At 40.0% G+C, this 25,187-nt stretch overlaps 1 pseudogene; it reads right to left on the bottom strand.

Moving 5' to 3' along the window:
* LOC132651903 (activity-dependent neuroprotector homeobox protein 2-like) overlaps positions 1 to 24,636 on the bottom strand; it is an 85,613-nt pseudogene extending 60,977 nt beyond the window's left edge.
* Between the last annotated feature and the right edge of the window lie 551 nt (positions 24,637 to 25,187).

Here is a 25,187-nt window from a genome sequence, read left to right as displayed (position 1 = left end):
TTTAGCAGAAGCACAGGAAAATGATTTTAAAGCCATGCTTGCCCAATTATTTGAGGCTCATAAGGAGGAAATGAACAAGTCTTTCAAAGAGATGGCTAGTCAATTAGAGGCAAAGAAAGAAGAAATAGACAATATCCTTAAACAAAAACAGGCAAACATAGCCAAACAAATAGATACACAAGTAGAGGAAAAATTAGTGGCATATAAGAAGGAAATGAAAAAAGAAATAGAGGCCATCGTAGAGAGACAGGAATCCAAATTCAAACACATGAAAGAAATGGTGCAAGGCATGAAAACAGAAGTAGAATCAATAAAGAAAACACAAAATGAGAAAACCCTTGAGCTGGAGAACTTGGAGAAAAGATCAGGAACCACAAAATTAAGCATCACCAACAGAATACAAGAGATGGAAGAGAGAATCTCTGGAGCTGAAGACACACTTGCAGAAATAGATACTTCTCTCAAAGAAAAAGTAAAATCAGAAAAGTTCCAATCACAAAATATCCAAGAAATCAAGGATGCTATGAAAAGAAAAAAATCTAAGAATAATAGGAATTCACGAAAAAGAAGACTCCAGACTCCAAGGTCCAGAAAATATTTTCAAGAAAATCATAGAAGAAAATTTTCCCAACTTAAAGAAAGAGATGTCCATAAATATACAAGAGGCCTACAGAACTCCAAATAGACTAGACCAGAAAAGAAACACATCATGTCACATTATAGTCAAAACAATAAATCTACAGAACAAAGAAAAGATATTAAAAGCAGCAAGGGAAAAAGGCCAAGTAACATATGAAGGTAGACCTATCAGAATCACACCGGACTTCTCATCAGAAACTATGAAAGCCAGAAGGGCCTGGGCAAGTATCATGGAGACTCTAAGAGATCACAAATGTCAACCCAGACTACTATACCCTGCAAAGCTTTCAATCAACATAGATGGAGAAAACAAAATATTCCATGACAAAACTAAATTTACAAAATATCTACACAGCAAACCATCCCTACAGAAGATACTAGAATGAAAACTCCAATCCAATGAAAACAAATTCACCCAAGAAAACAGGGCATACAGATAATATCCCCAAAAAAATGAAAAGAAAACAAGCAATGAAACAGGGTTAAATCACCGACTCCATTACAAAAGGAACTAACATGTATTGGTCACTATTATCTATCAATATCAATGGACTCAATTCACCAATAAAAAGAAACAGGCTAACAGAATGGTTAAGGAAACAGGATCCAACATTCTGTTGCATCCAAGAAATACACCTATGCAACAAAGATAAACACTACCTCAGAGTAAAGGGCTGGAAAAAAGTTTTGCAAGCAAATGGTTCCAGAAAACAAGCTGGAGTAGCCATCCTAATATCTAATAAAATAGACTTTCAACCCAAGCTAATCAAAAAACATAAGGAGGGACACTATATTCTCATCAAAGGAAAAATCCACCAAGAGGACATCACAATCTTGAATATCTATGCCCCAAATACAAGAGCACCGACATTCGTAAATGAAACATTATTAAAGCTTAAATCATACATTGATCCTAATACCTTAATAGTGGGAGACTTCAACACTCCACTCTCACCAAGGGACAGATCAACTACACAGACACCAAATAGGGAAATAAAAGCACTCACAGAATCCCTAAATCAAATGGACCTAATAGACGTCTACAGATCATTTCACCCAAACTCAAAAGAGTACACCTTCTTTTCAGCACCGCATGGAACCATATAGTGGGTCACAAAGCAAGCCTCAACAGATAAAAAAGGATTGAAATAATCCCTTGTATACTATCTGACCACCATGGACTACATCAACAATAACAGAAACAACAAAAAGCCGACACACACATGGAAACTGAACAACTTACTACTCAATGACAGCTGGGTTAAGGAAGAAATAAGGAAAGAAATTAAAGACTTCCTAGAATTCAATGAAAAGGAAGGCACAACATAACCAAATTTATGGGACACATTGAAAGCAGTGCTCAGAGGAAAACTTATAGCACTAAGTGCCTGCAAGAAGAAATTCGTAACATCACATACAAACAACTAAATGGCCCAAATGAAAACCCTAGAAAAAAAAAAAAAAAAAAAAAAAAAAAAAAAAAAAAAAAAAAAGAAGCAGATACACCCAAGAGGAGCAGACGGCTGGAAATAATCCAACTAAGGGCTGAAATCAATCAATTAGAAACAAATAAAACTATCCAAAGAATCAAGGAAACAAAAAGCTGGTTTTTTGAGAAAAATCAACAAGATAGACAAACCCTTAGCCAAAGTAACTAAAAACAGAGAGAAACTATCCCGCCCCTGAGAAAAAAGTATCAGACGGGTCTGATGCTCTTTGGGTGGATGACACCTAAATGAACATCGGTACAAATTCCCAATTTATTTCTAATATCAGAGATCAGACCTCTACTCTTGCCTGATGCATCTAAAACAAAAAGGGGGAACTGTAGAGAGCTGCGGAATGCTATGCCTTACAGATGGAGCTGGTTTCTGCCTTCCACCTTCCCAATGTTGAGTGCTCTCTGTCATGAACAATTCCACATTTGGCTAAGGCTTAGAATCTGGCTTGCTTCCATGTATGTGAACCTATCTGCATTGCCCACTTGGCACACCTGGATTGGCTACCCAGAGGCTATTTAAGCTGTGGGCTGGCTTTCCCCAGGGTCAGAAGATTGTTCAAGGTTCCTGAATAAACTGCATTGAGAAAAAAAAAAAAAAAAAAAAAAAAAAAACAAAACTTTTGAAATAAAAATAAACACACAAAAAATAAATAAATAAAATAAATAAATAAATAAATAAAATAAAAATAAAAATAAAAAAAAGAAGGAAAAAGAAAAGGATTAGCTCTCTGAAGCAGTCATACAAAATGCAGACCAGCAACTCCTCCTGACATGACCTGGAAAGGGTGAACATATTCAATTCCACACACTTCATTCTGGTGTGTAGTGACACAAACCTACCAGTGGTTCCAACATCAGTAACAGGATGTCATGTAAGTTAGCTAAACTACAAGCCTATGGTGAGTGCCAACTCTGCAGACACAGGTTTCTTGGTGATAGAGCAAGGGCAATGTCCACAGAAGTGTAGAGCTCTAGAGAACCTGGTTGTCACTTTCCAGTTTCCTATAGTCTGTCAAGGACTCCAATGCCACTTCAAACAGTAAGTCTGGCTTCATGCCTATGAGGGGCTGGGTGTTAAAGTCTTTCCATGAGTTGACAAGGTACAAATATGCTAGGGTTCTAGCAAGCAACTACTGTCACAATGACTCCTTAGGCAGCAATGGTTTAGAGCATCCCAGCTTCCCCGTCAGCCTATAAGCATTGGGAAAAGAATCTAGTGAGCTGAGCCTACCCAGCAGGGACATGTGATAGCCTACATGTGCTTTCCCTATAAGCATTGGGAAAAGAATCTAGTGAGCTGAGCCTACCCAGCAGGGACATGTGATAGCCTACATGTGCTTTCATGGATATCTTACAAATCTTTGGAAATTCCAGGGATGCTCATGTTATTTTCTCAATTGTTTAAATAGAAATTTGGAGTACATTATGGCACTGTGAAAAAAGATTTTAACCTCAGCCCCAGAGAAAACCAGGCAAGTGGATCTCTGAGAGCACTTGTGTGGAGTCCCACATGTAATCTCTAGAGCTCCTATGTAAATCAAACAAATAGCTGGAACAGAGGATTTGAACATTTTCATCCCAGGAAGAAATAAAGGATGAGCTTGACAGAGAGCCTAAGTTTCCTAATTAGAACACTGCATAGTGTATAAAATTACACTGAAACTCTACACTGCACACAAGAGGTAATTATCCTTATTAATTTTCTTAATTTATAACTTGACTTTGTGTCCTCATATAATGTGCTTAGTAAATTCATTGGCATTGCAAACCTTCAATTTTCTTTGAAACATTAACATCTACCCTGGCATGCTATGAGTTGTACAAATCCCAAAATAAATCCATCAAGATCCTGGCCTACAGAAGATAACCATCAAACAGAAGTGTTTCTCAAGTTCATTCCTGTGTCTAATACAATAAAAATGTCCCATTTTAACAAAAGAAGATGTGACAGATGACATCTGATACCACAGCATTTGTACATGGAACTCATGTGCATGTTTAAATAAATGTCCCTCCTCAGTAAGTTCACAAAGAAATTGCAAACAGAGGTCCCAGTAAGGGAAAAAAGGAAACCAAAAAAAAAAAAGAAAAATGGAGCTCATTTTCTCTTGAACAGTAGATAGTCACCATGTCTATTAGTTTCCAAGATCTCTATAAAAGGTACCACAAATGAAAGGGCTCTAAAAAGAGTTGATATTCTCATAGTGCTGAAGGCCTCTGGCAGGGCAAGATAGGTATTGGCAAGAATGGATTCCAAGGGAGGGTAGTGAAAGACCAAGATGTTCCAGGCTGCCTCATTGGCTTATTGATTTCCATGGTACCGATCTAAAGGAATCTCCTCGGAATAGTGCTTTGTGTGAATTCCCTCTACATTTATTTTTAATAAACACAAAGAGACTGTGTAAACAGAAAATTTATTCAATTGTTTCAGTTGTTGATGAGAAGGCTCATTGCCTCCTTCTGCTAAACTAGACATGAAAGGCTGTCAACCTCTGAGACTTACTGATTAATAAGCTCCCCCTTTCTTGTTCTTTCTGATCTCTGGGCTTGGTGGTTCAACTCAAATGTTCTGGCTCAAACTCCTCTCCCAGCTGACTGATTCAATCTGCCTTCTCTCACAGCCCCTGAATTGCTCTGCTTGACCTCAAACTAACTACAGCAATCTTCTCATTATCTGGCTCACTCCTTCTTTACTTCAGTCTAGCTTGTTTTCTCTCTGAAACCTAACTATCATCACTGTCCCAGGAAAACTGTCTCCTGTCATCTCTCTCTCTCCTCTCTCTTCTATTTCTCTCTCTCTCTCTCTCTCTCTCTCTCTCTCTCTCTCTTCTCTAAGGAACTTCCCTTTCCTCTCTTCTCATGAGAGTTGGGCGTATCATCTTCTGTCAAATCTTTCTCTAATCATCAATGTTTCTGTCACTCAATTAGTCATCATTTTCAAAAGTGGGTGCTTTTTTTCCACAAAATAACATTCCTTTCATTGTTTGGGATTAAACAATGAATGTATCACCACACCTGGACCTAAGCTTTTCTTTATTTGCTACTTGGCCATCAACACAGATCTGCTTGCCTGAGTCTCCTGGAATAAAGATGCTGTTTGTATTCCAGCCTAGGTGGTGTTTGGATGTGATCTCTTGCCAGAGAAGCCATGTTTTGAATGAAAATTTCTCTGTAAGTGTGGAAAACACTGACAGTCAGAGAATACCACTCATGTAGAATATGATTGTCTATCGGTTTGTGATGTATAATGGGTCACAATTTAAAGTATTTAATGGCCCAAAACTATATGGATACTGATGCTAAAAAGGCAGAAAATCCAGAGGTAATACAAAATCAAGCTCGCTCACTTTCCCATTGAATTTGCACTTGCAAAATATCACAATTGGGGGGCATCCATTGTGGACTGTGACAATGCAGCAACAAATGCAGAGATACACATCATCAACAAGGTAAAGATGCCCCCTCCCACCTGGAAGAGTTGCTTCCCCTCTGTGATGTCATCCTTTAGAGTGCATTTTGATCAAATACAAAATGCTTAGCTCTAATATCAAATGAGGCTCACTGTGCTTCACTCTCTTTCCTAGAATCACATCATGTTCTCTCCGTTCAATCAGACACTGATCTCTAAGTCACCCACCTCTCTGGCAGCAGAGCCTCTGTTTCATGTTGTCTCCTGCATATTCTCTCTCTTCTACATGGAAACATCTTAAGAGGCACTAGTCTAAAATCAAGAATAAGGGAGAAATACATTGGTTATCATTATTCACTCCCCTCCCTGTGCTAAGTTATCCTAAGAAAGAAGCAGAATAGAAAAATCTAATGGAAAGAAAACTAGGAAAACATCCAAAAGATTTTCACTTTTCAACCTAAGTCTCAATTCAAAAGGACTCATAGGCATGAAAAAGAAGAAAAATGTAGAAAATGGGTTGTCAGCTAACTCATGAGTTCGAGTTACTATGTTAAGATCTTCGTTTTAGAAGAAATTTCCAGCACACAGGAAACATTCAGGAGGTGTAAGTCTAGGGAGAGAATTATTTCCTTATATTTTCAATACATTGTTCTCATTTGGCATTTATATCCTCAATTTTTAAAAACCGTAACTGGACAATTTCTGTTCAAAAGAGTGGATGTTTGGAGGTCTCCATGATCTTGAAAGTCCTTCCAAAACTCCTGCATTATTCAGACAATTTTCTCACAGCAGTGTTAAGCAAGAGATTTAGATTTTATGGGAAATTATGATTCCATATGATGCCAAGTGACACTGCTTACCACAGTTTTCTCTCTAGTCTTGCTTTCAAGAGTACTAAAATGCCTATAAACTATGATTAAAAGAACATAAAATTGGACTGTGGAGATGGCTCAGTAGGTAAAGTGCTTCTCACACTGAATTCAGATTGAATTCAGAGCTGAATTCAGACTGTAGGTGTCCACATAAAAAGCTGGTTACAGTTTTCTGGATCTGTAACCCCAGCACAGGGGAGAAGAAACAAAATGATCTTTAGCCAGCCAGTCTAGATGAAATACTGAACTCCAGGCTCAGTGAACACAAAATACACAAACTCACTTCTTCTCCCTTCTTACATCTTTTGAATAGACAGGGCTTCCTTAGTAAGATGGCACCTCAAACCACCTCTTACTCTGAGCTTATCACCATGGAATATTGAGTCCCAACACTTCAGTGTCCTTCCCACACAGTCCATGTCTACAAAGTTTGTTAAAATGATAGAGTCTGAGTTCTTCACTAACTGAATAATCTTCTGGAAGTCATCTAATCCCTCCAAGCTTCATTCATCTTTCTTTGTGAAGATTAAATAACACCCTCTACTTCAAGGCTTGCCAGTAAAGGGCCTGAAATAAATGCTGGCTTGATTCCCTTCTTGCTTTGAAATCCCATGGGAAATTCTGTTTAGTATGTACTTGGCATTGGCCACTATCCATTATATACATGATGCCTGTTTCCTGCTATCCTTTAGTGACTCTGTCCTGGAGGCTTCAGAACAAACTCCTTGCCCTAGGTATGATAATTGGAACTTCTGCACATCCATTAGATTCCACATATCACACACTCACCTGTTATTCCTTGTGTTTCTTATAATGCTAAAATGTGAGTGAGTGCTATATCATCCTCCTGTCACACATGAGGGAACACTCAAAAATAAGTCAGTGGACTAAGTTCATGATTGTTCTTTTCTTAGCCCCTGGAATGTACTGCTCCCTCATGAACTCTTCTATCAACAGGGATCATCCCTTCATGGTTAGGATCATTATGTAGTGGTATGTGGGCTGTGTGCTTTATAAAGGCACTTGGTGAAAGGGTGAGTGGAGGTAAAGTCCAGCCCCCAGTACTTGGCTTGCTTTGTACCCATCAGGAGTTAAAAACTAGAAAAGTAGAGGTAGCTTTTTCAAACTACAGGCCTACATAAATGTGTATTTGTTGTAACATGAATATTAAGCCTTCAATTTCTAGCAGACCATCTCCTCACAGCTCTCCTATCTGTGATGCCTATGAAACCTGAAGTTTCCCAACCCACCCACTTTCTTTTTTTTTTTTTCCACAGGATATATTTTATATGACCCCATTTCTATGGAGTACACAGAAGAGATACTTCATAAAGGCAAAAGTATGGAAAGGGAGGGTGGGGCTGGGAGGAGAAGAGGGAGGGACCTATGATCAAGATGTAAATTAATTAATAAAAAATAAGACAGGCAAAAAATCACAAAGTACAATAAAAGTTATAAAGGATTATGGCTGAAGTTTTACAAAATGCTTGTTTGGAATGATGGTGGTTACACTATGTTGATAATGAACTTAATCTTTAAACTTATTCTTAAAATGATTTGAGTAATAAATTTCATTTTTCAGTACATTTAATCACAAGAAATAAATATTTAAAAGTACAATTCAGGAAACCTAAAGAAAAATTTCAAGCAAAAACATCTATGTGCTATACTTTTCTTTTTTTTTTCTCTTTAAAAAAGTCTGTCTTTATTTTTTTTTAACTTTTATTTTATTTTATTTTATTTTATTTATCACTTACATTTTATTAACTCTGTATCCCAGTCGTGTCCCGATCTCATTCCCTCCCAGTCCCTCCCTCCCTCCCTCCCTCATCACCTATGTTTTACTGTTAAGGAACTTGTAGGTCTAGATTTTAGGTTGTATCATAACTACAATTTCTATTACTATGATGAAACACCATAATCAAATAGCCACTTGGGGAGGAAAAGGCTTATTTGGCATAAGCTTCAATATCCCTGTTCATCTAATCAAAGGAACCGATAACAGGAACTCTGAAAGAGAGTGAGAACCTGAACAAACACAGAAGCTGTTGCAGAGGCCATGGAGGGTTGCTGCTTTCTGTCTTGCTTCATATGGCTTGCTCAGTCTGCTACCTTATAGAACGAAGAGCCACCAGCCCAGGAATGGCACAAACACACATGGACTGTTCTCTGCCCCATCCATCACTAAATTAGAAAATGCCCCAAAGGCAGTACTACAACCTGATCTTATGGAGACATTTCTTTCATTGAGAGGAGGCACCTCCTCACATGACTTTAGCTTGTCAAGTTGAGATAAAATAGCTACTAAAGTTAGGACAAGGTTTATTCACGGCACAGGACCACCTTATCAGCCACTTCTAAGGATGCCCAAATGGTACATATGAGCAAATGAGCACCTTTATGTGGATGGAAACTATTAGCACATCATAGTCCCTTGCTTCTGCAGCTGCTTGGTCTGGCCACAAGGAAAGAGGGAAGTGTAATCGTTTAGCAGGAAACCATCTTTCCTCACTCTGAGAGAATATAAGAATGTAGTGTAGGGACACTGTAGCTGTTTTTTAGCTGATGAGAGTTTTTGTAATGGGAGAAATTCTGGGTCCAATTAAAAGGTCATAAGGCAATGGAAGAGTCTTGAATTGATGGGCTGCATTCAATAATGCAATTGCTGTCTGTCTTCTTCCCTCCCCTAAGCCTTCACAAGAATGTGTTTTTCTGTGTAACAGCCATTGGATGTCCTGGAACTCACTTTGTAAACTAGGCTGGCCATGTCTCCTGAGTACTGGGAATAAGGTATGTGCCGCCACCCATGACTGCTGTCTGCATTCTTGAAGGGACTTGGAAAATAGAGAGTTACAAGATCATTTGGTAATAGCATAAATCCATGTTGTTTTTCTGGGAAGGTTGAGATATATATAGAAAAAAAAAAAAAAAAAACCTGGGTCAGTTAGACAGTTAGAGAAAGTGGGCATAGAGTTCATTTAGGATGACCATAACTAGTCCCATCACCAGGGTTGTTGCAACAAAATGAACTAGAAGTAGCAGCAGGGGACTACAGAGCATCAAGAGAAGGGATCAAGAGAAAATAGAGGACTATTGTAAAGAAGTATATCCAGCCTGGATTGAAAGGGATAAAGGTCTCCTTTAGCCACTTTCTTCACAGCATCAACAAGGTCACTTGCAGAAGTATCAGGAATAAATGGAGCTGTTGTGAGGTAAGAGATATTGGGAGAGATTATATGGAACATCTGAGTACAGGGTGAAGTTCAGTAAGAAAAATATTTAAAAGAGAGAGAAATAATATAAGTACAAGTCTAGTAAGGATGAGAATGTGATCCACGGGAGAAAGTTTCCATAAGCTCAAAAATGTATCTGCCTTCCTCTAATCTACATGGTGGGAAAAAAATCTGTACAGAAACCAGAAAGCAAATATTAAATTTCCAGGTCCACTGATCTCTATCACTATTCGACTCTGCTTTGTAATACAAAATTGACCTCAGACACCATGTAAAATAAATTTCTAAGACTGTGTTCCATAACACGCTTTATTTTTATTTTTTGGCAGTGGTAAAACCAATTTTAACTCACAGCAGACACTCTGAAGAAAGATAACAACAGTAACAACAAAAAAACCAGACAAGGTCTCAGACCTGACCAGAGTTTACCAACAGTCAAAACAGATTCCAAACTGCCTGAATGCATGTTACAGAAACTACATGCTAATGTTACAGTTTAAAAAAAAAATCCATATAGCAGCTGAGCTATGGTGGCACAGGCTTGTAATGCCAGGACTCTGGAGTCAGAAGTGGATCTCTAAGTGGAAGGCCAGCCTGGTCTCGAAGTGTGTTCCAGAACTAACCAAGGCTATACAGAAAAGCCCTGTCTCTGAAAAAAAAAAAAAAAGAAGAAGAAGAAAAAGAAAAGAAAAATCGATCTAACAACACTGTACTGCTTCCTAAAGCACCATATTTTAGGTGCTTTACCTGAAGGAAGCAAGGTGCTCCTTTACACATCAAAAGGTAATAATTCCAATGGAGGTAATTCAATCTCCTGGTAAAAGAAATTCCCTCAGAAAGAAGGGGCTCATTTTGAACCATTGTAATGAAATAAATTTAACAGTTAATTCTTTGTACTAGGAGCCTAACACAGGATAGTTGAGTCAACCATTAAAATTCCCAATTGCTAATTCTTATTCCAAGATGGAAAAAGAAATACCAAACATAATGTGTTTGAAGAGTATTTTAAAAGAAAAGATATATATATATGTTTTCATTCAAATACTATAAAACTGGTATTTAGGAATATTTTTGTTGTCTTCATCATCTTACAAGATTTGCAAATGTTATAATCCCTCCCCTATCTCAAGTCAAACTTTTGTTTATTCAAAAGATCCTATTCCTGTTCTAGAAACTTAATATCCTGAGGCAGTGATTCCATTCTCCTTCCTCCATTTTCCTATGCACCAATTCAATTCAAATTCGCCAAATGTGTAAGATGGAGGTCAGACCCCAGCCAACAGGGAAAAGACACAATCACCACCTTATTCAGAATAAAAACCGGTAGTATACTTTCCTCTGTGTATTACTTCTTCATGAGCACAGCCTTATGATCGGATGTAGTTTGTTCTGCAGGAAAAAAATTATTCTGAACTAAGCTGTCAGATCTGCATTACTGTGCAATCTGCTGGTGCTTATAGCCTGTGGAAAACACAGGGCTTGACAGCCACAAACCAGTAATAAACATGTTCCTTAGCAACCCTCAAATGGGTATCTAGGCAAGAAGTAATCCCACTTTCTCAACTCTAACACATATAGGAAGATACTCAAAGTAGGAGAGAGATTTCACTATCTAACCCATTCCACCATTAAGATTGAAACTTGTACTCCATTTCAATATTGTCCACACACAAGGGCAGAAATGCCATAGATGTGACCATGGTGCTTTCCTCCATCCTGCTTATCTGTAGTTAAAGAAAGACAGAGTTCTGTGACTTCTCAATGTCTATTCAAAAAATTATCTTATCTTTTACTGGAGATTAAAGGTCTGCATGTAATGGGAAGCCCATTTATATGGGGGACCCCATGGCTGTTACTCTGCCTATTCCTCTGCAAAACAGGCACAAGCCATGTGTAAATAAGTCATACTAGGTCCAGCACCTTACATGTCTTATGAAGTTCACAAAGGAATGCATTCCAGTCCTTACAAATACCTCACTTATAAGAGAACTCATTATGAGTTATATACCAGTTCCTGAGATGGGAATGTTTTAATAACAATAAAAAAAAAACATTTAGTTCTGTATAGGCCATAGGCATGAGAGTTGTGTTTTCAGACACAGCTTTCAAAACAACCTTGAAAACATAAATCAAATTCATAATATGGTAAGCAAATACTAACAGAAGTTAATTTCAAAAATGTCTTCTTAGAAAACAAAACACATGACAGTGCTCCCATCTCTCAGCACTGCTCTGTCTTGGCTGCTGCCTCTAACACTACAAAAGATGATCTTACTTTCACCTAACCATTTACAAAGAAGCAGAAATTTCCTAAAGTGAAAAGACAGGTATTTATAGACTTCTCTTCTTATCATTTAACATGGACAATACTAAGAATAAGGGATATATGAAATACCAAACTTCATTTTCATGATTGGGGAAAAAAAAAAGAAAACAAAAAACAGAAAGCTTAGAAGTAACTGCTAAAAGAGACAACTACATCAATCAGTGCACTGAAGTAGCATTTACTTCTTAAACTAAGTATTCCTAACCCCTTGAAAAATCCAGACAAGCTGCAGAAACCAACACAAGAGAGCAAAGGTGGCACCAAAATCAGCACAAACTACTGCCTAGGACTTTTGTGGTTCATACTCAAAGGTCAGTCTGTGTTTTCCATTTTTAAGTTCAGACATATCAAAACCTAGAAATATTGAGGGTCTGTGATCTTCTCGTGCCTTTTAGTAAATATATCTTCTTGTTCCAAAAAAAAAAAAAAAAAAGCCGCAATAACTTTTTCCATCTACAAAAATAAAGACAGCAGTTCACCTTCTTTTCTGCTAGGATATGGTTTCTTTTGGAAATAATCTCTAAGAAACTGCTTTTTTTTTTTCCTCAAAGGAGAAGTTTTTGCATTCAGTAGGATCTAATGCTAGGATCTGGAGTGAATCATTACTGGCCTCAAGTTCCTTAGTTGCACTGTCATTCCTTTGTCTCTTCAAAATCACAGCACTTGTCCCTTCTTCTGGATCTGATGCTTCATTACCCAGTACACAAAAGGGCCCTTTCCCATCCCTCTTCTGGTCTTCTGTACCCTGATGGCCATCTGGCAATTAGGCCCTCCCCCTGCCCTACACCATCTTGTACCCCTTACAGATTCCCAAGTTACATCAGGCAAGCATTTATTTATGTTTTATGATGTTCTCATGAGAGCCAAATGCAGGCAGTCAAGACCCTTGAGATAGACTCTCAGCAGTTGCACTGGGGCTCATCTAAGACTCTATCAGTCAAACCAAGTGTGTGATAAGGAACTTGTAAGGGTTTAGATGCCAGAGAATTAATTTGCTGTTTTATAAAACTAGTTAAGTCTTGTAATATCCCATGGGCCAATAGATATGAGAAGAAGGAAACCCCCAATGGGTCCCACAATTGAAGGAAGGAGATTGGTGATCCAGGGAGACATTGAAAACCAATTATGAAACCAACTTTCCTCTTGTTCTCTCTATCTCTTTCTCTCTTCTAAGCCTTCCCTAACCTTAGCCATGCTGTGCCTTACAATCCCAGTATAAAGCAGCACTCTTCCCTTCAGGGCAGCACAGAGTCCCCCTTGCTGAAAGACAAGCAAGTCTAGTCCTCTTCAATTTGTAGGACAACTTCAGACAGTGAGAGGAGGGATTTCTCCAATTGGTAATGCCAATCTCCAATCTCTCAACATCCTTCTCACTTTTCAGCTGAAGGTCAGACTAATGCTTATTGGAGAGAATAAAAGAGGTCATACCTGTCCCAGCACCCAGAGCTCAGCTCTGATTCCAAGGTGGACAGTTAGTGTAACAGCAATTATGGCCTCTAGTTTTGTTCTGAGCAAGGCATGGTCATTAATGGGTTCCCCAAAACTGGAAAAATCTTCCCAAGAATAATTAATAAGTTATATGGGTTACTAAAAAGACAATGCCACAGAATATCCTAGTATTGATTTTGAGGTGAGGGGTGTGTATATACAGGAAGTAAGGCCATCACTGCAATTCCATCAGCTATCGTCTCCTAGGAGTATATAATTGGGGTTGTGGCTTGAGTGTAATGGTTTAATTACAAAGATGACAGTATTTCTGAGGAATACTATTGCCTATGCATAACCAAAGGCCAGAAACAGAAGGCAGCATCAATCTAGCCTCAGCTTGTTGTGACCATCTACATTTAGAATGGTCAGAGGAGTAGATTTCCTCAGTGACAGCAATGACTTTAAAAAAGGGAGGGGCAGCATCATAACAAAACCTAGAGGAATAGGTAAGTTTAGGAATGTATGAGTCAGGGCTAAAAATTTATGATTAACAATGTCTAAAATAATATAGCATGTATCCATCCCATCTTCAAATAAGGAGGGGATAGGCTTACCAGCAAAGGAAGGAGTCAGGGAGGCAGGGACAGTTTCTTTAGGCTCTGTCTATATGGGAAAATCATTTTTCCTGGGTTCTAACTATGTTGGTGGGGAGAGGACAGGATTGGGTCCAATAGGTACAGGTGGAATACCTGATTCTTTCCTTAGGGTGAGGTAAATGATAACTCCTGGACCATTCTTGGCACACCAGTAGTATAGGTGTAGGCCCCAAGTCAGGCCCCTATGCCAGAGAAGTGATTTTTGTTTCTCTTTAGAAGTGTCTTTAGAAAGACAGCTCTAAGATGGGGACCTGGAGCTGTTACCAGCTCCAGCACCATCTTAGCCTGTCACAGGTATTTGTCAAATCATAATGTGATTTCCAGGAGTTAATATCAATCTTCGATATATTAGTTATCACAATGTAATCATCACTATTAAGGTGTCCCCAGCTTCCTGTGGCAATTACAACTGAGGGTTCACATCCCCAGGAGGCACAGCAAGGGGCTCCAGCAACTCCACATCCTTTAATCCTTTCATACAGTCTGGTCAGGCATAAAGCCCATTTCTCCGTTCCCATTGCTAACAGGTGAAGAGTGACTCAGGGGCAAGAAAAGACATGTCAGAGTACCACTTGGTATCCACAGTGACTTGTGATTGTGTATAATATAACTCACCATTTTCTCCAGAAACTTTCCAAGTATATTTATATGGTTGGTGGACATTGTTCTTCTGTTCAGTGATCACCTTCTGGCCTTGCATTATCACTCCCAGGAATATTATCCAAAGTGGTTTCATCTGTACAAAAAGAAGAAGAAGAAGAAGAAGAAGAAGAAGAAGAAGAAGAAGAAGAAGAAGAAGAAGAAGAAGAAGAAGAAGAAGAAGGAGAAGAAAGATTGCAGAGGGCTCGCTACCCTGGATGTCTGGAGTCCATGGTTTATCTCAGGCTAGTTTTATTTTATTCTGATGTTTAGAGGAGTACCATCTATTTGTAATATTAGCCTTTCTGGCAGCCATCTGGCTGCTCCCTCCTTGGTGTCAATCAGGCAAACTGATCCTCAACACCGGATGTGTCTGGACCATTCCATTTGGATGTGAAGGGATCTTTCCACATGACTGTGGCATAATTTTTGTTTCAGGACTCCAAAGGTGATAAGCAGGTTACTTGCCATAGGCATGCAAGCTTATGAAATTAAGAATAAACAGTGCATGATAAAGAATATTTCTTGGGGATGTGTTTAATTTGGAATTGATGGCAAAATTACTGAAAGGTTTTTCCAGAGTAAGCAGGACCATTATGTGTTCTTAAAACTTTAGTTTTGCCCATAAATGAGATGCATTTTAAAACATGAGCTATAACATTTTTTGACGCCTCTCCTGTATGTAAACTGGCAAAAATGAATCCACTGAAGATATCTACTGTTTCACTAAGATATTTAACATTGCCAAATTCAGATAAGTGAGTAAAATCCATATGCCACATGTCATTTGGGAAGAGGACTCTGGGATTAACTCCCAAATAGGGAGTGGGCAAGAGAGTGACACTGGGGACACATTCACAATTTGGCATGCCTGCTCTCAGGTGATTTTAAAAAGCAGTCAAAACTTATGGGAATTTAAATGATGCAGGGCACATTTTTTTGTTTCTGGCCTTCTCAACAGGGTTTACTGAAATAGGGAATGCCAAACATGTGGAAGCATAGACACATGAATTTCCCAAAGAGAGAAGAACTGGAAGGTCTGAGTGCTCTAGGAGGTGACCAAGATAAAAGGGTTGACTTCTAGAGTTCATTAACTCCTGGAAATTGAAAAGAAGAGGAGCAACATTTGTAGAAGGTCTAATATAGGGAACCCTTTCAAGAAGTGGAACAGAGTGGCCAATATAGGCAGGCACTGTCTGTATATAGATGAAGAGGAAAATTTACTAAAATCAGAAAAATTTTTACTACTACAAAATGCTCTATAAGTGGTGCTGATTTAAAAGGAGATTGGATAGAATTAGTTTTTTCATTAATAATATAGGCAGGTACCCCATTATAGCAGCCATCTGTAAACACTAAATGTGCCTCTGATATTGGTTGAGGGGAAGTAATTTTGGATAAGGTGAGAGTGTTGGTTTTTTATAATTGAAATAACTCATTAGCAGGATAATGGTTATCAATTATCCCAGAAAAGGAACAACAGACAATGGGCCAAATATCAGTAGTTTGCATCAGCCATTCTCACTGACCTTTAGAATAGGGCAGTATTATTTTATTACAAACTTTGCTAAAAAAATTGACAGCTTTGTCTGTTTCCCACAAAGATGATTTCTGCAACCAAATGAGTATTAGGGGCAAGAACTTTACTGGGAGATGTGGAGAGATGAGTCCATAACAGGGGATTATGTTGCCAAAACACCCCAGTGTTCTTATGGGATGGGGTACAAAGGACAAAGAGAAGGGGTTCCTTAGAAGTAATAAAATGTACCTCCCAGATTTTGGATAGTTGTTTCCAAAACCTGAAGGGCCTCTGTCCCTGATGGTGTTAATGAGCAAAGGGAAGAAGGGATAGAGTCTCCCTTGAGAATATAAAAAAAAGTTTAAGCTCCATGTAGTGAGTTTAAGAAAAGGTCTTATCTGATTGATATTTCCTAGAAGATTGAGAAAATCTTTGAAAGTCTTAAATGCAGGTTGATGCCCCAGGTCCCACCTCTGAGAAAAAGGTATGGGACGGGTCTGATGCTCTTTGGGTGGATGACACCTAAATGAACATCACTACAAAGTCCCAATTTATTTCTAATATCAGAGATCAGACCTCTACTCTTGCCTGATTCATCTAAAACAAAAAGGGGGAACTGTAGAGAGCTGCGTAATGCCTCGCCTTAAAGATGGAGCTGGTTTCCCCCTTCAACCTTCCTGATGGTGAGTGCTCTCTGTCACAAACAACTCCACATTTGACTGAGGTTGAGGATCTGTCTTGCTTCTATGTATGTGGACCTATCTGCATTGCCCACGTGGCATGCTGGGGTTGGCTACCAAGAGGCTATTTAAAGTGGGCTGTCTTTACCCAGGGTCAGATGATTGTTCAGGGTTCCTGAATAAACTGCATTAAAAAAAAAGGAAAGTCTTAAATGGCTAGTTTTTAACTGGATCTTTTGTGTAGTACTTTTTGACAATGGAGCTCAACTCCTAAATAAAAATATGGGTCTTTTATTTGAATTTTATCTAGTGCAAGTTGTAAACCATAATCTATTAATTTTTTTGAAAGTTTTTGACAAGAATGAAGCAACAGTGAGCCATCAGGTACAACTAAAAGCATAATCCACATAACATACTTTAAAAATAGAAGGGCAAATATTTCTAAAAGGATGAATAATTTGGGCTACACACTTTTGACACAGAATGGGACTTTTACCCATGCCTTGGGGCAAAACTTTCCACTGGAAACAAGGCATAAGCCCTTTGAGGTTTGTAGTAGGCAGGCTTAAAGAAAAGCACTTTTACCCTGGGGATGCAGGGGGATGGTAAAAAAGCAGTCTTTAAGATCCATAACTGTCTTATAAAAGTCAGCAGGGATGTCTACAGGGGTAGGCACTTCTAGTTGTAAAGCACCATGGTAAGCATATTTTCATTAACTTATCTAAGGTCTTGCACTAACCTCCATTTGCCAGATTTTTTCTTAACAACAAAAATAGGTTTGTTCGCTAGTGACACAAAGTCCAGCATACTTTCATTGACAGCCAGGTTGAGCGATTTGCCATAGGGTATCAATTTGCTCCTACAAGAGGTCAATCCTCTGATTGAACACCATCAAGCTTCCTTTTAGTTGAGCATTAATTCCTTTATGTACAACTAAGGCATGAGCTACATTGGCTAAATGATTATTCAGGGTCTGAGCAGTCTGCCCAGTATGACTCATGGCTAATGCCCTGGTGGTAGCTCCAACAGCCGTCAATGAGATGGTAGTAACAATGGTGGCTGCAGTTCCAAGATCCCTTTTCTGTCTGAAGAGAGTCATAGTGTGAGGGGCATCAATGGGCACAGGCACCCAGTGAGGCATGCGAATAACCAGGGCATACCTAATTTTACTAGCATTCCAGCATTGGGCAAAAAAGCAAGTATCATTACCACAATTACTTGGCTCTATCTGGCTAATGATGAATAAAAATGGGGGATATAGACAAACAGGTGTGGGCTTATAGGAAATATTATGAGAAGCCTTAACCCCTCGTTGGAACATCCTGTGTCAGTTCTAGAACTAGCAGTGGTGGTGTCTGAGGTCTGAGTAGGTTCAGGAGACCATTGCCCCCAGGGTGAGATGTGCTCCATGCCAATTGACTAACTCCATGTTTTCCTCCAATTTTGAAAGTCATTTAAGGTTCTTAAATTATTTTTTCCCTTTTTTCTTAAATTTTTCATCAATTACACTTTATTCATTCTACATCCTCCCATAAGCCCCTACCTCCTCTCCTCCCAATCCCACCCTCCCTCCTCCCTCTGCTTGCATGCCACTCCCCAAGTCCAGTAATAGGGGAGGTTCTCCTCTTCTTTCTGATCTTAGTCTGTCAGTTCACATCAAAAGTGGCTGTATTGTCCTCTACTGTGGCCTGGTAAGGCTGCTCCCCCCCCCCCCAGAGGGAGGTGATCAAAGAGCAGGCCAATCAGATTATGTCAGAGGCAGTCCCTCTTCACATTACTATGTAACCCAATTCGACTCTGAACTGCCCTGGGCTACATCTGTGCAGGGGTTCTAGTTTATCTCCATGAATAGTCCTTGGTTGGAGTATGAGTCTCTGGGAAGTTCCCTATGTTCAAATTTTCTTGTTCTGTTGCTCTCCTTGTGGAGACCCTGTCCTCTCCATCTCTTACTATTTCCCAGTTCTTACCTAAACTTCCATTCACCTGCCCAACAGTTGCCCATCCGGCTCAGCATCTGCTTTGATAGTCTGAAGGGCAGAGGCTTTCAGAGGCCCTCTGTGCCAGGTTCCTAGGTTGTTTCCTGTTTTCTTCTTCTTCTGATGTCCATCCTCTTTGCCTTTCTGGATGGGGATTGGACGTTTTAGTTAGGGTCCTCTCTCTTGCTTAGTTTCTTTAGATGCACAGGTTTTAGTGGGTTTGTCCTATGTTGTATGTCTATATGAGTGAGTATATACCATGTGTGTCTTTTTGCTTCTGGGACAACTCACTCAGGATGATCCTTTCCAGATCCCACCATTTACCTGCAAATTTCATGATTTCCTTATTTTTCATTGCTGAGTAATATTCCATTGTGTAGATGTACCACAATTTCTGCATCCATTCTTCAGTTGAGGGGCATCTGGGTTGTTTCCAGCTTCTGGCTATTACAAATAAAGCTGCTACAAACATGGTTGAACAAATGTCCTTTTTGTGTACTTGAGCCTCTTTTGGATATATGCCCAGTAGTGGTATGGCTGGATCTTGAGGAAACGCTATTCTTAGTTGTCTGAGAAAGCTCCAGATTGATTTCCAGAGTGGTTGTACAAGTTTACATTCCCACCAGCAGTGGAGAAGGGTTCCCCTTTCTCCACAACCTCTCCAGCATGTGTTGTCACTTGAGTTTTTGATCTTGGCCATTCTGATGGGTGTAAGGTGAAATCTCAGGGTTGTTTTGATTTGCATTTCCCTAATGGTTGGTGAGGTTGAGCATTTCTTTAAGTGCTTCTCTGCCATTTGGTATTCCTCTACAGAGAATTCTCTGTTTAACTCTGTTCCCCATTTTTTAAGTGGATTACTTGGTTTGTTGCTTTTCAGCTTCTTTAGTTCTTTATATATACTTGATATGAGTACTCTGTCAGATAAAGGGTTGGTGAAGATTCTTTCCAATATGTAGGTGGTCACTTTGTTTTGATGACCGTGTCCTTTGTTTTGCAGAAGCTTTTCAGTTTCATGAGGTCCCATTTATTGATTGTTGCTCTTAGAGCCTGTTTTGCTGGTGTTCTGTTCAGGAAGTTTTCTCCTGTACCAATGAATTCTAGGGTATTTCCCACTGTTTTTTTTTCAAGCCAATTTAATGTGTCTGGTTTTATGTTGAGGTCTTTGATCCACTTGGACTTCAGTTTTGTGCAGGGTGATAAGTATGGATCTATTTTCATTTTTCTACAAGTAGACATCCAGTTGGACCAGCACCATTTGTTGAAGATGCTATCTTTTTTCCATTGTATGGTTTTGGCATCTTTGTCAAAGATCAGGTGTCCATAAGTGTGTGGGTATCGCCAGGTGCTTGGCTGCAGGCCACCAACCCCAGCCCCAGCCCAGAGCCACAAGCCAATGTCTCTGGTCACGGTCCCAGACTGAACTATGTGCTCCACACTATCAGACACTGAAATTTTCAGTCGTGAGATAATCCCAGCATACAAGAAATGATTGGGACCGGCCTTAGGTCACCCAAAAATCCCCTGAAAAATATTTGGGTTCTACGGGCACCCCAGGAGCCAGCCAGGAGCCAGGGCCGGGGACCCAGGCTCCAGCACAGAGCCCTGCCTGCCTGTGCGCCTGATTCACCACCTGAGATAGAACTGTGGGGACCAGGGCACCAGCAAATGAGTTTCACTGTCTGGTGCAAACACACAGGGAAGGAAATGGCTGGTCTGATCTCAGAGCACTCAGCCGACACCCCCAGGCTGAAATGGTCCCCAGAAAATTACCCAGCTTAGGGAGGCACCCAGGCTCCCAAAGCCCACAAAGGCAGACACAGGCAGTTTCTCCGCACCAGACAGCTGGCAGAAACTGAGCAGCCATCACTCAGCTGTGCTCCAGTCACAGGCAGATTCTGTGGCCAGCCAGCTGGTGGACACTGAGCAGTGTGCACCAGGGCAAAAAAAAAAAAAAAGACACTGGGAGTCCTTGTCTCCAGAGAATCCACAGGGAAGGAAGGAAACTATACTGACTTAAATCACTCAATCCTTCCCTAGAAAAAGTCTAGCAGATCAGTGAGGCCGAAGCGCCAATACTCAGCTGTGCTCCAGACACAGGCACAAACAGTTGCTGCGTGCCTGATGTCCAACTGGGTCACAGCAGCTGATCATTAAATTTACCACAAGAAACCCAGAAACAGGGTAGCTGCCCTAAGGACTTCCCTGGGTGAAAGTAGAACCCTCTCGACTAACAAAGACCACAGTTACCACTCAGGTCTATATCCCTGAGGTGAGCAACTCCTGAAAAAACACCAGCCATCCAGGGAGTATACCCAAAAAACTGAGAAGACATCCTTCCGGAAAAACCAGCTTTCTGCAAAGGGGATTCTCTCCACCACAGGATCCCCAGGAACCACCAGAAAATAACCCCAAACACCTAAGATAGCACAATTGGTAGAGACCAGAGTAAAAGCTCAAGCAACAAAAGGCAGAGCAATATGGCATCTCCAGAACCCAGTTACCCAGGGGCAAGTAGCCCTGGACACCCCAGCATCATGGAAATCCAAGTAGATGACCTAACAACTATGGTCATGAATATGATAACAGAGGAAACAAATAAGATCCGTAAAGACATAGAGGAAGACAAACTCAAACAGATTATTGCTATCCGTAAATAAATAGAGGAAGCTGCAGCCAAACAGTTAATGGCCTTTAGAAAGGAAATGCTTAAAGCACTGAATGAAATAAAAGAAATAGAGTTGAAGACACTAAAAGAAAAACAGGAAAGTACAATCAGACAGGTGAAGGAAGTAAACAAAACAACTCAAGACCTGAAGATAGAATTGGAAAAATTAAAGAAAACACAAATGGAAGAAATAATGGAAAGGAAGAATAAAGGGAAGAAAAGAGGAACTACATAGGCAAGAATAACCAACAGACTATAAGAGATTGAAGAAAGAATCTCAGGTGTAGAAGATACAATGGAAGAAATCGATGTATCTGTCAAAGAAAATGTTAAATCCGAAAAATTCCTGACACAGACCGTCCAAGAAAACCAAGACAATATGAAAAGATAAATGAGCTTTATTGAAAGCACATTGCTTGGTTTACCAGTGGTTCTTCAAATGTGGGTTGCAAACACTTTGGGGGTCCCATATGAGATACCTTGCCTATCAGACTTACATGAAAATTCATAACACTAGGAAATTTACCGTTATGACATGGCTATGAAAATAATTTTATGCTTCAGGTCACCACAACATGAGGAACTATATTAAAGGGGTGCTACATTTGGAAGGTTGAGAACCACTGGTTGAGAGTCAGCTGTTAACAGATAAATTGTCCTGACTCAGGGAAGGGTTACTTGTGCCATCCTGTTGAAGGATCTTGTCCCTTTTCTGCATCAGATTAAGGAATGTTCACCCAGACTACAGTCATATAGCATGGAAGATAAGATAAACGACACCCACCTTATCAGGGCTGGATTATTGTTCTGTGACAACCAGAAGGGTTTCTCTTTCTGGTCCATGTCCTCAATGGCTTGCTGGGGTGGCACAAGGACAGTGAGATTTGAGGTGGTAGTCAGCATGGACTGAAAGGAAAAATTATGAGTCACAGGAGGAGAGAAAGTGGCCTGAGTACTGTTAGCTTCTATCTGGGCAGACTGAAATGATATCAGAGATGATGGCATCCCATGAATTGTAACTCCAGGCACACTGTAAAGATCCTAGGCTTTCATTCCACACTCCAAACAGAACTTGGCTTGATGACTCACTTTCTCTTTTGAGACTCAATCTGTTTTTCCTCTTTAATGTGTGGATCTTTATAACAGTGAAGATTTTCCTGATTGGGTCATACTTGTAAATTGGAATGAAAAGGCAGATAAAGAGTCTTGTGTGTGTGCATATGTGTTTGTGTGTGCAAATGTGTACAAAGGACTATGTGACTTCTACTATGTCTTTAGAGTAAGAAAGTTGCAGAGAATGAAGCCTGTCTCAAACTCAACAATGTCTCATCCATGCCCAGAAAAGTTATTGCTATGTTCAACAATTGGACAGAAAAATATTCAACCAAAAATAAATAAAAAACAACCCAAAACCCCTAAATCTTGGTTTATAGAACTTACTGAAGCCATTGGCCTGTACCTGTATTCCCATCACTCAGGGAGTCAGACACAAGTGAATTTCTTTGAATTAGGGACCAGACTGGTCTACAAATTGAGTTCACGACAGCCAAGGCCACACAGAAAATCCCTGCCTCAAAACAAAACAACAACAACAACAACAAAACCCAACAAAGATCTTACTGATTTTTGGTGAATATTCTCCTTGGAAAGATTTTCAAGTTTGAACATAAAACCATTTAAAGCAGATTGAGGGGAAATGTGCTCTATCTAACCTGCTACTGGGATGGCATTACAAAAGTGAGACTGAGCATAGCCACAGGGAAGCCAGCATGCCCAGAGAGGAAGGAGTTCCCTACCTTGCTTTATGGAGAGGGTTGTATTGAGCCTCCACTGTAGAAACAAGTGGTTCTTCAGGATACAGGGAGCTGTTCTCTGAGTGACTGCCTGAGGAAGACCTTTTTTGGCCCATACTTACATAGAAAGACAATCTGTTATGATGTCTGGCTAGGACAGACATCCCAATCCATTCAGCCTAAGAGGGCAGAGATCTAGACAATTGGGCAGGGTGAGACTGGATTCTTTTAGCTTTGCTTTTGATACAGTGTTTCTGGGTGTGACAGCCCTGACTATCCTGGACTCTCTCTGTAGAACAGGCTGGCTTGAACTCATAGAAAACCACCTGCTTCTGCCTACAGAGGGCTAGGATCAAAGGCATGCCACCAAATCCTGCTTGAGATGAAATTTTTTATTTGATCCTCCACGGGTTTGGAAAGTAAGCTCTACAAATATGTTAGGCAGAGAGCTAAACATATATGCAATTCCCAGGTCACAACTGTAAGTCCAAATTGTAGTGAATTATGAGGTAAGTCATATTAAGCTCTCTGAGAAAGCTATATGATTTCTTTAAAATCCATGTGGTGGCTAGGGCTATTCTTATGTATTTGAATTGCTTGGAAATCAGCTACCTGGCCTTTACCTGCAGTTTCCAGATTGGCTATCCATATTAACACTGGTGACCAGACCAAGCCCCACTGACTTTTAAATCAGGGTCTCTGGTGGTGGGATAGATTGTAAAGAGCAGAAAAAGAGGAGGAGCAGCTCCTCACATTCCTCCCAACTCCACCCCCAAGATACATTGCCAGTTTTCTATTGCAGAAACTCCTTATCTGTAAACTAATTTATGTTGTCAGGGCTAGCATGCGAAGGCTGGGACTCACATTTATCCACTGGTAAAATACAGCTGCTTCTGAAAGAAATAACAATTCCTTATTCATTTATTCAAAGGAGGGTAATAAAGAGCAGAAAGAGAACATAGAAACGTTATCTCAATCTCTTTCTGGATAGCCAACACCTGCACCCTAGGCCTGTGTTGTCTACAGAGCCTGCCTTCCCAGACTGATGTGAACCAGCGCCTTACCTATGTGAGCCTATAAGCAAAACTGCAGGTAGCCTCCATAGTCAGGGGCCTGAATCTCCTTTAGAGCAGAGGTCCTCAACCTTCCTAGTGCCATGACATTTTCATACAGATCCTCAAGTTGTGGTGTCCTCCCCACTACCAAAAATTATTTTCTTTGCTACTTCATAACCATAATATTCCTATTGTAAATACCTGTGCTTTTTGATGGTCTCAGGAGAGTCCCACGAAAGGGTCATTCTACATCAAAGGGGTTGTGATGCACAGGTTAAGAACTGCTCCTTTACAGGTAGGCATGTGCAACCTATTGCCACTACAAAACCATGTTGTTGTCTACAAAGTTGACACTTGGAAACCATAGAACAAAGAAGAAGTACAAAGAAAAATGCAAGACCAAGCTTGATAATGTTTTAAATAAAACAATTTTGGACCATAGTAATCTTGGGGTGTACAGACCTATGGGCTACAGTTAAGACATGCCTGTCCCATTGATGTGAGGTCTAGCTTACTAGACACCTAGGCCTTAAGGAGGGTCCTAAAGCAAACAGCCCCCAGTCAGGGTCCATGTGGAGGAAACACCACACTGGAGCATGGGGCTAACATGCCTGGACTTATACTGTAGTTTTGCCACAGCCTACAGAAAACAAGTTTGGAGAGAAATGAGTAAGCCTGGGTGAAGTCTCAACAGGGATAGGCGAAGGAAGTTATTCCAGGATACAAACTGACTAGGCTGGAAGGAATTTTGAAATGTTAGTTCATTTTTAATTCTTTCTCTTAATTTTGAGAAGTA

The sequence above is a fragment of the Meriones unguiculatus genome (assembly GCF_030254825.1).
Source record: "Meriones unguiculatus strain TT.TT164.6M chromosome Y unlocalized genomic scaffold, Bangor_MerUng_6.1 ChrY_unordered_Scaffold_35, whole genome shotgun sequence".
Classification (NCBI taxonomy): domain Eukaryota; kingdom Metazoa; phylum Chordata; class Mammalia; order Rodentia; family Muridae; genus Meriones; species Meriones unguiculatus.
Note: the sequence above shows the minus strand (reverse complement) of the source record. Positions and strands in the feature narration are given on the sequence as shown.